Genomic DNA, 14,655 nt, shown 5'->3' with positions numbered 1-14,655 from the left:
TCGAAGAGGCGTCACAGTCGTCGATTTCGAGCGATCCGACCGCGAGATATCCGTCCAATTTCGCGGACCAGCGACGTAATTCGAACTAGAGAGAACGAATGGCTTGGCTGTACGTTCGTTTGGACAGCGAGCGTCACGAGAGACGTCGAAATGGAACACCGATCCGGACGTGGGTGCGAAAGGTCGACGCGCCGCACGAAGAACGTGCCGAATCCGTACGTACACGACGACGTCGACGACCACCGGTATAACCCTAGAAATGCAGCTGGAGAAAGAGGAACGAAAGGGCGTCGCGACGACTACGACAACGACGCAGAGCCGCGTGTCCCTGGCTGACAGAGAAATTACATCGCTACGTGGTGTTACGTGCGCTGTAAGCGATACTCTCGTGGTGTGTCGCGCCGGTAGAATGCGAAACAAGCGTGGAACCGTGCAGCGATCGTCTAACGGGCCCTGTGAAACGAGAAACACTCGTCGATTCAACGATCGACCACTCACGTGGCGCAATTAAACTGTTAACTGGCGACAGACGTATTAACTCGTCGCTTTCGTGCAACTTTTGTACGTTTTAACGAATCGTTTTGGTTTTGTGGCGAAAATGAATTAGAAGAATGGAAGGATCGATTATTGGCACGCTGATTGCTGGAGAATTTCGGGATGGTTTGTTGGACCGAAGATTTTTAGTCAAAGCAATTAACGTCGTTCGATCGTTCGATGGATTTCATCGAAACAATTTGACTGTTTCGACAGTGGCGTAGTATAATTGGAGGATGTAGAGTTCTAACGAGTTTGAACTCGAAGGCAGGAAACGTTCTTCTTTCTTTGACCCTTTGCTGGAAAAAACGAACGACGCGACAGCCGAAGCTAGAAAGGTTCGACGACCAAGTTCGCGTAAACTGTTTTGTCTGACCACGTACGGAAACAAGCAGTTTCTGCAGAGAAGCAAAGGCAGTTTCTTACTTCGGAACCAACGAAGACAACTGCCTATTAATTTCTCTCGTGTCAGAGTTAAAACTTCACGACAAGTAAGTTAAAGCCACTTCAACATCGCTAACAAATTAATCATCAACGCAAGTCGTTCTGAACGCAGGCTCTTTAAAAGGACAAGTAAACGTTCTTTCAACGAATTCAGCGACTTGAACGAGACTGACACGACAGGATCGTAATATCAAGCTGACAATTAGCACGGCAAACTTGATACCCTTGGGCGTGCCGCGAGCCTCCAGTTCGAGGATAACTTCAAATGCAAAAAGTATGCTAAAAACAACGGAGGTTCGAACGAAGTCGGCTGTCTCGCGCGGATAATTAATTAACCGATCGGTGTTGCTATCAGCACGCGACTCGTTTTTCTACGCGAGCAACCGAGTGCAGCAGCAGAGTCCTCGATGTATCAACGGGACAAACGGCAAATCATTCGCTTTACGAGCTTTTTCTCTCTTTCGTGGTGGTTCACGCGGTCGGACCAGCGATTACTTATCGGCAGAAGAGACACCGGGTGCCCAAAGCGACGTCCACGATGGTAGACCGGGCCGTTTATTCATGGATCACGAGCCACGTGGACGGATAATTCGTCGCTACGCTCAACTCGAGACTCGGACGTGTGACTTGTTCGCTGCTCTCGCGTCTTGCCTTGAAACCAGTCTCGTGTGCATGCCAAGCGGATTCAGTTAAATATTGCACGCGAACCCGTCGCGAGTCCGTTAAACGTACGTGTTGATGAATTCTCTGTCGTGAAAACGTTTCCAGTATACGACCGTCGATGCTTTGCATCGTTATGCCTGCTTCACCGTGACCAGAATTGTTTCCGAACGTTTCTTAATTACTCATGTGAGTAATTAAGTAAGACGTCGGCTGATCGATCAACGATTCGCCAGACGAATACGTGAGTTTGTGTATACGTGTAATATACATTGGTATATATACATGTATACACATATACGTACATGTATATATATTACAGGAAAGTGTCGATGTGTTGGACGACCTCCTGAAGAAGCTAAGTACGATGCTTATAATTCCTTCTGGTCACGGCTTATACCCGGAAGCCTTGAATAGTCTTTCGTCACTGTGAATCCATATATGAATTTCGAAAAATTGTTTACCACGCGCTGTGCACGCCCACCTATGCATACAGTGTTGTTTTTATTTTGCCTTACGCTTAGAGATAGAAGACAAAGGCAGGTTGAATTCCGTATTCGACGAACGTGCAATTTATCGAATTTACCTTAAGAAGGTTATTGATTTTTTAAACAGGAAGGCTAAAATTTTTTATTTTTTGAACGTTTGTAGTATCTTAATAATATGAATAATGAAGTTACCAAACTGCACTTTCAAGTGCGGTCGATATACATCTTACATTTATATGAAAAGCGAATGCAACGCTTTGTGCATTGAACGTGTTAACAACGTAGAGTCAATCCATTAAATTCATAAATTCTCTCTGCTACTAAATTCCTCTAATACTGCTCTCATGCTACTCTCATAATTGTTCTCGTCTATCCACGCTGATGCTTACAAATAGCTGGCGAGCAGATCACAAGTAGACAATAGTATACAGCGAGGCAAGAACACAGTCGCAAGCAGACCGTTTGATGTATCGTTTCCTGGCCAGTGTTCGCTGCTCATTGCTCACGAAAGTGTCCAAGTGTCCACACTGCCAACGACCACGATCCGTTAGCGGATTACCCGCACCAGTGTGAACATACCATTATGTCTATTCGTAGCAGAAGATTATACTTAGTCGATATCGTAGTAACGATACCATCTCGCCGTTTAATTGCAGCCTGAGCTGCGTGCTCGCTAGTCTTGCAACGATCCAAACGTTCCAGACGGGTGAAATTGATGGCGGGAAATTATGGAAATACGATACGCGATAATCAAAGAGTCAAACACGATCGAGAATGAAAAAGAAGAAGAGGAAGAGACTGTCAGACACTCATGAGGCAGTCTCGCGAAACTCGTAATAATAGAGCGCGAAATCGTAGTGGCGCGCGACGGTAACAGCGCGAGTACAAGTTTCAGCTGTCTACAGACGACTAATAGAAGAGTAACACGGCACGTGGCACCCGCAACGTAAGCTATTCTTGGCTCGGATTTCTGCAGTGCAGCTTCTTTTTGGTAGAGGAACAAAAGGCTGGCTGCCGGTGACCACGCGGACCAAGTGCAACCAAGTTCTATATCGTCACTAGGAAAACGATCTTTCTAGCAGCGCACAAAGCCTACTTACTTTTTAGTCAGAGTAGCCAGAGTAATTTCTAGCGAAAATATTTGTAACTTTGAAAGTAAGTCTCCATCGATACTTTTACGTATCAGCTTTCCTCTTTGCGATGGTGTCTATATGGAATCGATTCTCTCATCGCGTGTTTCGCGTGTTTATTCACACCCTGTACACACTTTACGAGAAGGGAATTTGCCAACGACACGATATTACAGATTTTATGAAATATTTTTCTTATTACGAAAATGTACTGTGTATTTGATAAGGCGTTAAATTTCTCTCGAATTGCATCATTAATTTCTCGAACAATTTAACACGAATATACAAGTAACTAACGTGAAAATGATCAAATTCGAGGACTGAGAAAATCTCAGGGAAGGAAGTATACCGACGATAGTTGGAAAAGGATATTAGTAATTAAAATTAAATTAAAAAATGAAACTTGTTCGGCAAAGACTTTCTCGCAGTATATTTTCGTATAAATCGATGAATGATCCGTAAGTCTTGATGGTGTTTGCCTAAGAGTATACCGAAATATACCGAAATAGAAGCGATGAAAAGGGTAGAGTTACAGAAGATGATTTATACCCCGTACCCGGTTCGAAGCATAGGAATACTGGACACGTAGCTTGTATTATTCATAGACGATCGTCTGGTCGCGACTGTTCAAGGCCAAAGGTTGAAATTAACCGTATGGCAGCGAGATCGAGGGATTATGCGAACCAGCGATTGTATCACGTCTGAGGCGAGAGAGGTGCACCAAACAGTGAGATTGTATTCTGGAGCTTGTCGCGCACGCAAAAGGTGTGTCGAGAATAATCCAAGGCAGAAATTGGCTGCGGTCGTTAAATTGCGCGGTCGCGCGAAATGACCAACATTTTAGCGGTCGTTTCTCTTCTTGGATCGATTACCCTAGCAAATGTTCGGACGCTTGATAAACGACCGTGACTAAAACTGTTCTTAAACGACACCTACAACCCTGTGTACGAGAATTACGACGGTTTAGTCCCGTCCAAAACCTGACGATTAACCCACATTGTCACGAAGATTATTAGTCGAGTAGAATTTTGCATTTATATATCGATAAGTATTGAATCTTAATAAAAAATTATATCAATAAGGACATAAATGTACGACGAAAGAAATCTGCAGAAATTATGGACGATGATAAATTGAGATCTTATTACTGTGGGATTTTTACGATCTCGTATCGTTCGAAACGTTGAAATCTTCTAAAATTAATCGGAGTAGTAACAATGGTCAAAGTGTTAAAAATCTGACACGCGTAAAGCGGATAAGAATACGAATGATACGAATCGCGTGAGATTTTTATTGCAATATCGAGTATATATTTTCCCTATACTCCAAAATTACAAACTAGTCAATGATTCTCCCGATAATATTTGCCAACGACTCGTCCGATAATTTCGTAATAATTTTTCAACCAACAAGTATTTGAGTATATGAAAAAAATAATAAAAAGGATAGTTCAGAAAATATGGAAAGAAGTTAAAGTGATTAGGAGATCAAACAGAGGGACGAGGCCGTTTTTATGCCTTTTTTTCAAGCGCAGCTCGCTTCTTTTGAATGTCGTATGGGTTCTTAAACGTCCAAGAAAAATACGAAGGGGCGCTACAACAACAGAGGCCGTAAGATGCAGACTGAAAGAGCCTAAGGTAAGGCTCGTAACCCTGGATCGTGACTTCGATCGAGTTCTGGTCATTACCCTTCGAGTTGCAGTCGAAATGCATCGCGCCACTCAGGGATTACCGGGTACATGTACCTCTTGGTATATCGAATCATCCTTAGTGCGTGGATTCATAATTCTACGAGAATTTATTACCACCCCGTAGACCGAGATATATCCTCCTTTTAACTTTGAAACGTTTCTTCTCTTTCCATTCTACTCTTCGTCCACCTCTCTTGATTGCCTTTCTCGGCCGAGGGCGGAAGTTGGAGCAAAATCGGTGCACAGAGGTGGTGGGAGCTAATTGTTCCTCGAAGACGTGTTCGAGTGGCGAATAAAAGTTTATCGCGGCCAATTAAGCTCTGGCTGCGATGGATGAGCCATTCTAGCAACGATACCATCGCGCGCAAATTTCCGAACGGCTTTCATAGAATTGAAACGAAACTTTTATCTTCCATTCAATTTTTACTAGCTTTTAATCCTGCGATCGTAGAAATTTTTGATTAGGCAAAACTATTGGGGATGGCAACTATGTGATTGCGGCTTTTGTCATTAGGTGGTAATGACAAAATCCGCAACCACTTACTTGCCAACACAATATTCTGTAGTTAATTTTTGTTTTAAGAAGTACTTAATTGTTACATAAAAATTATTTGTTAATTCTTTGACGCGTACAAGGATTTTGAAACGAAGAAATCGATGATAAATGATACTAGAAACGCAGAGATAAATGATATACAAGAACGATTTCGTTTAAAGAGCAATGGAACTAAAAAACGATCGATTAGTTGTTTATCTTTGTTTTTTGTTTCCGACGAAAAGTTTATCCACAAAGTGGAACAATTTTTATCTTCACCGTTTAATGCACTGTTTTTCAGTGAAATTTGCTTACACGACCGGAAATAGCTTATTCCCTGTCCGCTGCTTGCTTTCCCATTTGCCGCGACGACGACGACGACGACGACGACGGACGTCTCGCGAAAGAACGCGATAAAAGGACCCTTCGGAGAAGGTAAAAAAAAGGACCATAAGGAAAAAAATAGGGTGGCTGGAAGGCGGTGAAATATGACAGACAAATTGGTTGGTTGCTTTAGACGGCCACAGTTGGATACAGATATTCATAGCCACTTGACCCGAATGCTCGGGCAAAAGCAGCGAAGCGGGGGAGGGAGAAGCCTAATAAAACATAAAATACGGGGTGTAAGCTGCATTTCATTACTGCGAGCTGACTGCACGGGGGTGCATTTTCTCCCGGTTCGAATTGATACGTCTTCCTTCGAGCACATCGTTCCTCTCTATTGACCATTTCCTTTTTCCCTTTCTCGTCCAGTAGATCGATCGTGATCCCGTTGCAACTCGAAACACGACCAGAGAGATATTCCGGGGAAAATTCGTCTTGACGATTTATCGCGGGAAAATTCATCGTGCTCGTTCTTTACTTTCGCGTTATTTCTTTTTTCCTTTTTTTTTCCACGGATGAAAAGTGGAACGGTTAAAATAAGGATGCATTTTATAGCGAGCACACAGTTTCTTTCAACCATAGTGGAGTACACCGTATCCTCTGCTCGGTTTTGTTTCAGTTCACTTATCTTTCTAAAATATCGTAGCTTTTTGTTATTTAATTTTTCACGTGAAGAAATTACTACGGTGTAGGGTGGAGAAGATTGTGTATAAAATTGTGTATCTTCATAGCTGATACTGAAACTACCCTTTCAGGTATTTTGTCTTTGCATTTCGTTAAAACATACAGCTGCTTTCGGTGAAATTAATGTTCCCATCGAGGCGTGTTTACCATCGCCGCACCATTTTCATTGTGATCACCTAACCGTGGTATATTTCTCATAGCATACAGGTTCGGTAATCCCAGCGTCAAACAAGAACATCGAAATTCCATCAAATTTATAAGAGAGACAATGTCTGTTTTATAAAAACCTCTTAGTCACGAGTAACGAATCGGTCGAAATTTTCTACACTTCGTTACACAGTTGCAAAACCACGGCCTGATATCGGCGTCTCTTTTTACCCGAGTTGCGAGACGAAGAACGGCACCGGTGCAGATTCCACGAGAAAAACTTGAGAAACGATCGCGAGGTAGCGACCTGCGGAGGTTTCGGCTCGATCGATTGGCCACGGGGGCGAATTTCAACGTTGCGGAGGAAATGTACGATGTTGTTTCCTCTTCGTCGAGGAAAGAACGATCGTTAGTAACCGTGAAAGGGGAAGGTAGGAGTGGAAACTGGCGCGCGAGCACGGACGAAACTTTCGAATAAATCAGCGGCGATCACGGCCGGGTTTAATCGAACGTACAACCGAAAAGGAAAGAGAGAGAGAGGTCCGCGCAGGTAATTAATTGGTACGAGTTTAAAGGCGAGCTACGATTAAGTAAACGCGATATTATCTTGTCGCGAAGAATTATAGCACCGCAACGGCTGATAATATGCACGGTATTTAATTAACGTGGCGGTAACTTGACCACTTCGATACGTTTCGTGCCAGTTCGACCGTGAATATTAATTTTCTCAATTTTTTCTGTCTTCTACCCTTTAGTCTGCCCTCGTATCGTCCGAATAAGGGTTGCCAGGACGTGTAACGCGGTCGGTGGAACGTAGAAAAATTCGGTGGCGTTCTTTCGAAAGAAATTAAACGAGCGTCCTTGGTCGGGAGGACAGTCTTTCTCTTTCTCGAAACGCGGCTGTAATTTCATAAAGAGCTTCGGCGAACGATCTGGCGTTCCCTTGACTCGCGTTTTCGTGGAAGACGCAAAGGCCGCTCTCGTTAATGAAATCCGTTCCCCGTCCCGTGTTCCGTCTCTTCGTCGAGCCATCACTCGACTCCACGTTATGATTCGAGAAACACGTACAACGTAGAAAGATGGGAACTAGAAATTAGAAAATTGTGGTCCAGCAAAATAAATATATATAAATAAATAAATATACCAATTTATCTCGCCTCTTCTTTACCGAGAAGCAAGAACGAAGTTTGTTCGAGGAAGAAAGAAGACCGGCTAACTTTAGCTGTTTTATATGGAAAGTCAGGGACAAGAGAATGCACGCGTGCACACGGCAGTGGCTGACAAGAGAGAGACGTAGTAGGTTCTCTTGAACGTGAACCGACGACGTGCTCTTAGGAGCCGGACAGTGAGCGATGAGAATGGAGCTTTGGAGAAACGAAAGGCTGTCTCGCATGCACGCAGACTTGAAAGAATATAAGCGAGGCAAAGCAAACGTTATCAAAGACACTAATTCAAAATCACTCACGTATGCAGCAAACCGCGAACCGTGGCTACGCGTGGTTTTTCCGACCTGATTGAGCGACTGACAAGCACGAGCGAACAAGGCGCGAACGTGCGAGCTTAGAGAACAGGTGCGAAGGTAAAGTGAATGAGAACGAGTCACGGCGCAAACGGTGAAAAAACAGTGTCCGTGTTTTTCAACGGCGTTTCAGAAGTGGCCTGACACCCAGCATCGCGCTTCCTGCTTCACAGTTCGATCGAATATTCAAGCCTGGTACTTTAACTAACAAGAGAACGACCGCTTCCGTAAAGCGGCTAGCGCTTCGTATGCAGAACTCGCGTTTTGCATACGACTAGCCTAGAGATGGGTGGCTTCGGCAAACCTAACGATCGATTCTTCCATGTGAACACATGGGATGGACTCGCGATTCATTTACGCCAAGTGGTCGCGATGAGAGAGAAATTCGTCACGGAATCAACGCCAGGATTGCGCGACTATGTTTCTGTCTGCGAAACGTCTTTCTTGCATCGTGTACACGCTTGTTCAAAAGTGTTAGTCTCGTATATTCCATCGATCAAGTCGGATCGAAAGTTTTCTACTCGCATGAAAATTGGAAAAAATGATTGATGAATTATCCAGCGATAGATAAAGCATTCAACTATATGGGCGACTTTATATAACGAAGAGAGTATACGCTGCTAACGATTTTATTAAAAGGTGCGGTCACTTTGACATTCACAATCCACGCCAAATACCTAAGTTTCATTAAAAATGAGAGGTAAAACTTCTCAGTGGTAGTTTCACACAGAATCTATGGAAGTAAGTGGAGAAAGGAAATGAGGATACACAAGTCACTTGTAACGAATTTCAAAGAAATTTATAATGGAAAAAATCGAGACATCGTTAGCGATCGTAGAATTTTCGTATGATTTTTATAATCGAGTTGAAATTTGGAAGAAGCTTTACGATCGTCGATAGACAATTTGTTATTCTATGAGCGATATTGACCAACTCGAAAACCGGGAAACAGAGGAAATTTGCAAGTATCATTTTTCAAATTTTATCTCGAGATCTATATGGCTCTGTAATAGCTTTATGGGGCTTTATAGGCCGTCCCAGAGGGTTGGATATAAATGATAAACTGACGGAAGTGTTCGAAAATTAAATATTAAACAGAGTACATGGGTAACGAAACTGAGAAATATGTACAAGAGACATCGAGTCAGTTATTTTGCCTCCTGACAGACTTGGTATATTAATCGAACGCTTCTATCCTTATTGAGCACTGATTCATGGCGACAAACCAATTTACACGCTACAATTATAAGAAATTACACGGCGACTGGTACCGGACACCGCCTACGATCCAGAGAATGGATTATTTCGTTGGTCGAGACTCGATATAATTAATGGCGCCTCGAATCGTTGTCGATTGCTCGATGCATTCGCGTTAACGCTCGTATTGAGCAACCCGTTCGTAGCAACGATAGACGTACAGAGCAATAGAGATAAATAGATGGACGGATAATTGGTGCGTGGATTTTCGCACCGTGTCGAAATCGAAAATGAGAAAGCCAGCAGGGAATTATCGAGTTAACGAGTGACACTTTATTGTCGAGATATTTAAAGTGGCGTTAGATGCTAATATATCGCGAGGGTTACATTGACGATTATAAATGAGTATTTGAAGTCGTGCCGGTGTATTTAATAAGGTAAAATCTATGTCAAAGAAGAAAAAGTCCGTGTAAGGCTGGCAGAACTACCGTGAGAGCATCGTAATTGAGCAATGCAACGGTCTGAACGAACATCAGTACGTACAAATTGGTTGTTCGATTTCCTAACTCGCATGAAGTATCGTTATTATGCTGGATAATTTGATGCGTTTCATTCCATCGGTATTGGTGCATCCTGAATCGTTTCGATCACAGGTTTAATAACGTTTATAATTTACCCATACAGCAATTCATACAGAATCTATGAAAGTAAGCGGAGAAAGGAAATGAGAACGAATATTGACATACACCTTTGTAAGTCACGTGTATTGAATTTCAAAGAAATTTATAATTGGAAAAATCGAGATATCTTTAACGATCGTTACGAATAATAGAATATTCGTATGATCTTTATAATTGAGTTGAAATTTGGAAGAAGCGTCACGAACGTTGATAGACAATTTGTTATTGCACGAATAACTGTACTCCGAAAGCTCTTGAATTCTACAACCGACAATATTCATCTGAAATAATGAAATTAATCAATCATTAGAGAAATACATTCAATTACGTCCTAATTATTTTGATCCTATATTTGGTGCTTTTTAGAAGCTACATTTTTATCAAATTTTATTCCAAAGAAACTAAATGAATTCCAGAGACAGAATCGTAGATAGCAATATACTTTTCCAGGGAAAACGTTATGATTTCTTAGCAGATACTTAACCCGCTGTGCCTGTAGAGCACGAAAGCGTTTATGTTTATCAGAAATATCGGTAATTAGGTTGCGTTTCCCCTTGTATAGAGGCCGATGCAACGATTCGAAGACAACACGAGGCCCAACCCCTGGTTGGCTCGCGGCAGTCGTTCTCCAAGGCATCTCTTATTAAATCTCGGCATGAAATTATTATTAAGCGTGCACTATCGTGGCGTCGACGATCCTTCCAGGCACATGCTTCGCCTTTATTCGGGGCTAACGTCTAGGGAAAATATTATCCAACTCAGTGCTCTGTATGCACGCGCGCCGTGCCCTGGAATACTCCCTCGAATTCAGATTCATCTATTCAGATTAATCCCCCTGCTCCCTCCGCGGATATAAATTCCAACCCTGCCCTTTTCATTTTCCGCAATCTTCCCCGATACGATTAACGTTACGTAAACTTTCCCCTCCTTGATGCATTTTTTTATCACGTTGCAGGCGTTACGTTCTCATCCTTTATCTTCCGATAGGTAACGATTTTCTGTATCCACGTTCGACGCTGATGTACGTGCTCGAAGAGAAAAATACGACGAGTAGAGTTTTCTTGATTGTTTTATTTCCATGTTACTTAGCGATTAGAAGGATGTACCATAATATAACATGGTTAGAGAAAGGAACAATCCATTTGGTTCGGAGATATATGTAATCCTTTTAGAAATATATATGTATTTATTTTTCGTCCTCACAGTCCAAAAAAATAACTTGGCTTAGCTATATATTTCTGACTCCCACTCATCCCCATGCAACTCTTAGAGCATCCATCAGCTCCAAACATCCACACCCATTCACATTCCTATCCCAAACATACGAGTCCTCTCATATATCTAATAATACAGATTGTATATATGTGTGTAATTCTATATATCAGGTTGTTCCAAAAGTTTCGATCGTTTCATAAGAAAATAATAGATGCACGATATCTTTTGTTCTATATTATTGAGTTGACAACTAAGTGATTGCGGATTTTATCATTACCACTTAATAACAAAATCCGCAATCACTTAGTTGCCAACTCGGTATTTTATTTTCTTTAGAAGACGAGAGAAATTTTTGCGACAACCTAATATATATATATTTCTTTTTAGCAATGATTAGATGATAAATCCATGACACTCGACGCTATCAAACTATTACATAGGTGTCATATTAAAACATTGTGTAAATAATTTATCAACTGTATCTAAGAGAGCCACATTTTCGAAGCTCAGGGTTGTATTCGATTATGTCGTATTAAAATGCTGCTATTTAATCATAAAGTAACATTAAAATCAAAATATCAACAAAGCCGTACTAATTGCCTCTTTTTCCTCTCATGTCCATGTACTTTCGGCTTTGTGCAAAAATCCAGAGAAGAGCAAAAGCTCGCGTTCGTATCGAAAATAAATTCACAGCATACCTCGTGCCTTTGTCACAAAAAAACATAATTCATTTCATCGTGCCGGATAAAAATTCGCAGCTCGTCAACAGAATCACGAAGCTTTTCATTTAACATTCCTTGTGCAAGAAACCCTCGGTGGCGAGGGAGCGAGGCTTCGTTCGATTAGACAGCGAAATCGTTTTCAACAGGATCGCTCGGAACTTGCCAGGCGTTTCGAAGATATTGATTTCGGCCGCGATTCGGAGCCACGGTGCTCCACAAACCTGGAGGCGAACGTTCGAGGGATAAATCCCTCGGGAGAGCGCGGCAGAAAACGTGAGAAATCGCAAGTGAGGGTAGCCGACGAGCTTATCCGCTATCTTGTCGGTTATTGAAAATCGGGTTGCTCGTCTCTGCTAGTCCGACTAGCAACCGGGGACAAAGTGTCGTCGAATCGGACTGCAGATAGCGGGACAATATGCGAGCATCAAGCAGGAGTGCGGAAAAAGAGGGGAAAAAATGGAAAGGGAGATTACTCGCGAGGGAATAATCAAGTAACAGCGTTAGCCCACCAATTTTCATGGATTTTAATGCAACGCAGGAAATTTTGTTACACAGAGGAATCCCACTTATCTGGATAACTTCATTTCTCCCAACGAAATTTTAGTCGTTGATTGAACGAATTCTTGTTGATTGCATTTAGCAGGCGAACAAATTTCTGTCTACGCGTTGATCTTTTACTCGAGTTCGTAAAAACCTGAATATGCATAAATATTCGCGGTCTAATTAGTATTCGCTAATTACTATGTGCATAATATAGTACTACAATATACGCAATGATCTAATCTACTTCCTTTTACCATTCTAACGAGAAAATTAGTCAAACAACAGGCTTTTCGCTACGAAAAATTGCTAAAAGCAATGGAACGATGAGACGAACGAAACCAATGCATTGTGCCTGTTATATGGCGAACCAACGCGTTAAGATGAATATTCCACTAATCATCCGAGTCAGAATACATTATGAACCATCAACTATCAATTTGCTCGCATAATAGAATATCTAAAAGGTGGCACCTGTAGGTGTTTGCGATTCTCGTGGGTTCAGGCTCGAGTACGTTCGTCGTGGTTTCTTCGTAACGATTTTCGTCCATGGATTTCGGAATCGGGAGTGAAGGAGGCCTGAATCGTTAAACCATCGGAAAGTGTTCAACTTGGGAGGAAGGCGGGCATGAGTGGGTGGTAGAGAGTACGGGCGAGTGATTTAAACCGTCCATTGTGCGCAGGACTAAGGAATATCCGTAGTTCTAGCGGTATCTCAATTATAAGAGGTATCTAGCCTCGTCTTGAACGTTCGCCTATAATTATCCGACCTCGTCGAGTATCTCGGGGGAAGTCGAAGAACTTGAACCTATCGCAATAAACAACGGTTATAAAAAGACGGCGCGGCGCGGCGCGTTCCTCTCGCGACGCGAGAGACGCGAGATAGCTGGAAAGGGAATATCGCAGACGTACTACTCCCGTCGGCTTGCGAGTACACGCCTCCTAAATTTCCTTATCAGAGCCCACGCGCTTAAAGGAGGGAACGATACACGAGTTGGAGAACCATTCTAACATAAATCATACGAAGATCGATAGAAGCGAACGTGGCGAAACAACCGTATTCATGTGCAGTGGCGAACAAAAGTATCGTTACAGATCAGCTGTTCTGTTTCAATCGGGATAAGGACCATGATTTTTCTTATGGCATTTTTTAGGTGAAACACAACTTCCGAGTTTAAAATTCACATACGTCGAGAACAAAGGTTGGAAATAGTTATGATATCCATTCCGGGACACTTTGTTATTAAATAAATAAGGAGGGAATAGGGAACATGATTTTTCTTATGGAATTTTTTAGGTGATACACAACTTTTGAGACACCTTGTTATTAAATAAATAAGGAAGGGATAAGGAACATGATTTTTCGTATGGAATTTTTTAGATGATACACAACTTTTGAGACACTTTATTATTAAATAAATAAGGAAGGGATAAGGAACAATATTTTCTTGTGGAATTTTTTAGGTGAAACAATTTTTGAGGCACTTTGTTATTAAATAAATAAAAATAAATAAATAATAATAAAATAAGGAAGGGATAAGGAATATGATTCTTCTTATGGAATTTTTTCGGTGAAACACAACCTTTGAGTTTAAAATTCACATACGTCGAGAACAAAGGTTGGAAATAATTGTATCCATTTCGAGAGACTTTTGTTATTAAATAAATAAGGAAAGTAAATAAGCAAGGAAGAAGTTGCTCAGCGTTGTGTCCGTTTTATACTTTTCATTATTTATCTCTATCGTTTGTTTCGTACGGTTGCTTCGCGATAACGAATGACGAATATTGTACTTCACAAAAATCCAAATAAAGAATCGTACGTCTTACAGATACGCGCGTTAGCTCACAAGAAAATCTGGTTTGTCACGACGCTTTTACCAATCGCTGTATGTATACAGCCTAGAGCTAAAAACAAAATTCTAAATTATTATGTATACAATTCTACGGTAGCTTGCCGAGCATGCGGGCACTGGCTTACAACGGCTACAAAATTTTGTCGATCGACGAAACCAGTTGGCAGTAAATCACGAAAGGCGTGAATGGAACGGACAGGTCGGACAACCGTTACCATCGTTCATTCGATATC

The 14,655-nt window shown here is 41.8% G+C and overlaps 2 protein-coding genes across 8 annotated transcripts in view; one reads left to right on the top strand and one right to left on the bottom strand.

Moving 5' to 3' along the window:
* LOC126921776 (mediator of RNA polymerase II transcription subunit 20) overlaps positions 1 to 14,655 on the bottom strand; it is a 162,883-nt gene that overhangs the window by 103,623 nt on the left and 44,605 nt on the right. The window lies entirely within an intron of this gene.
* LOC126921744 (facilitated trehalose transporter Tret1-2 homolog) overlaps positions 1 to 14,655 on the top strand; it is a 120,969-nt gene that overhangs the window by 87,651 nt on the left and 18,663 nt on the right. The window lies entirely within an intron of this gene.

Source organism: Bombus affinis, chromosome 11, assembly GCF_024516045.1.
Source record: "Bombus affinis isolate iyBomAffi1 chromosome 11, iyBomAffi1.2, whole genome shotgun sequence".
NCBI classification, from domain to species: domain Eukaryota; kingdom Metazoa; phylum Arthropoda; class Insecta; order Hymenoptera; family Apidae; genus Bombus; species Bombus affinis.
This window is presented reverse-complemented; position numbering and strand designations above follow the sequence as displayed.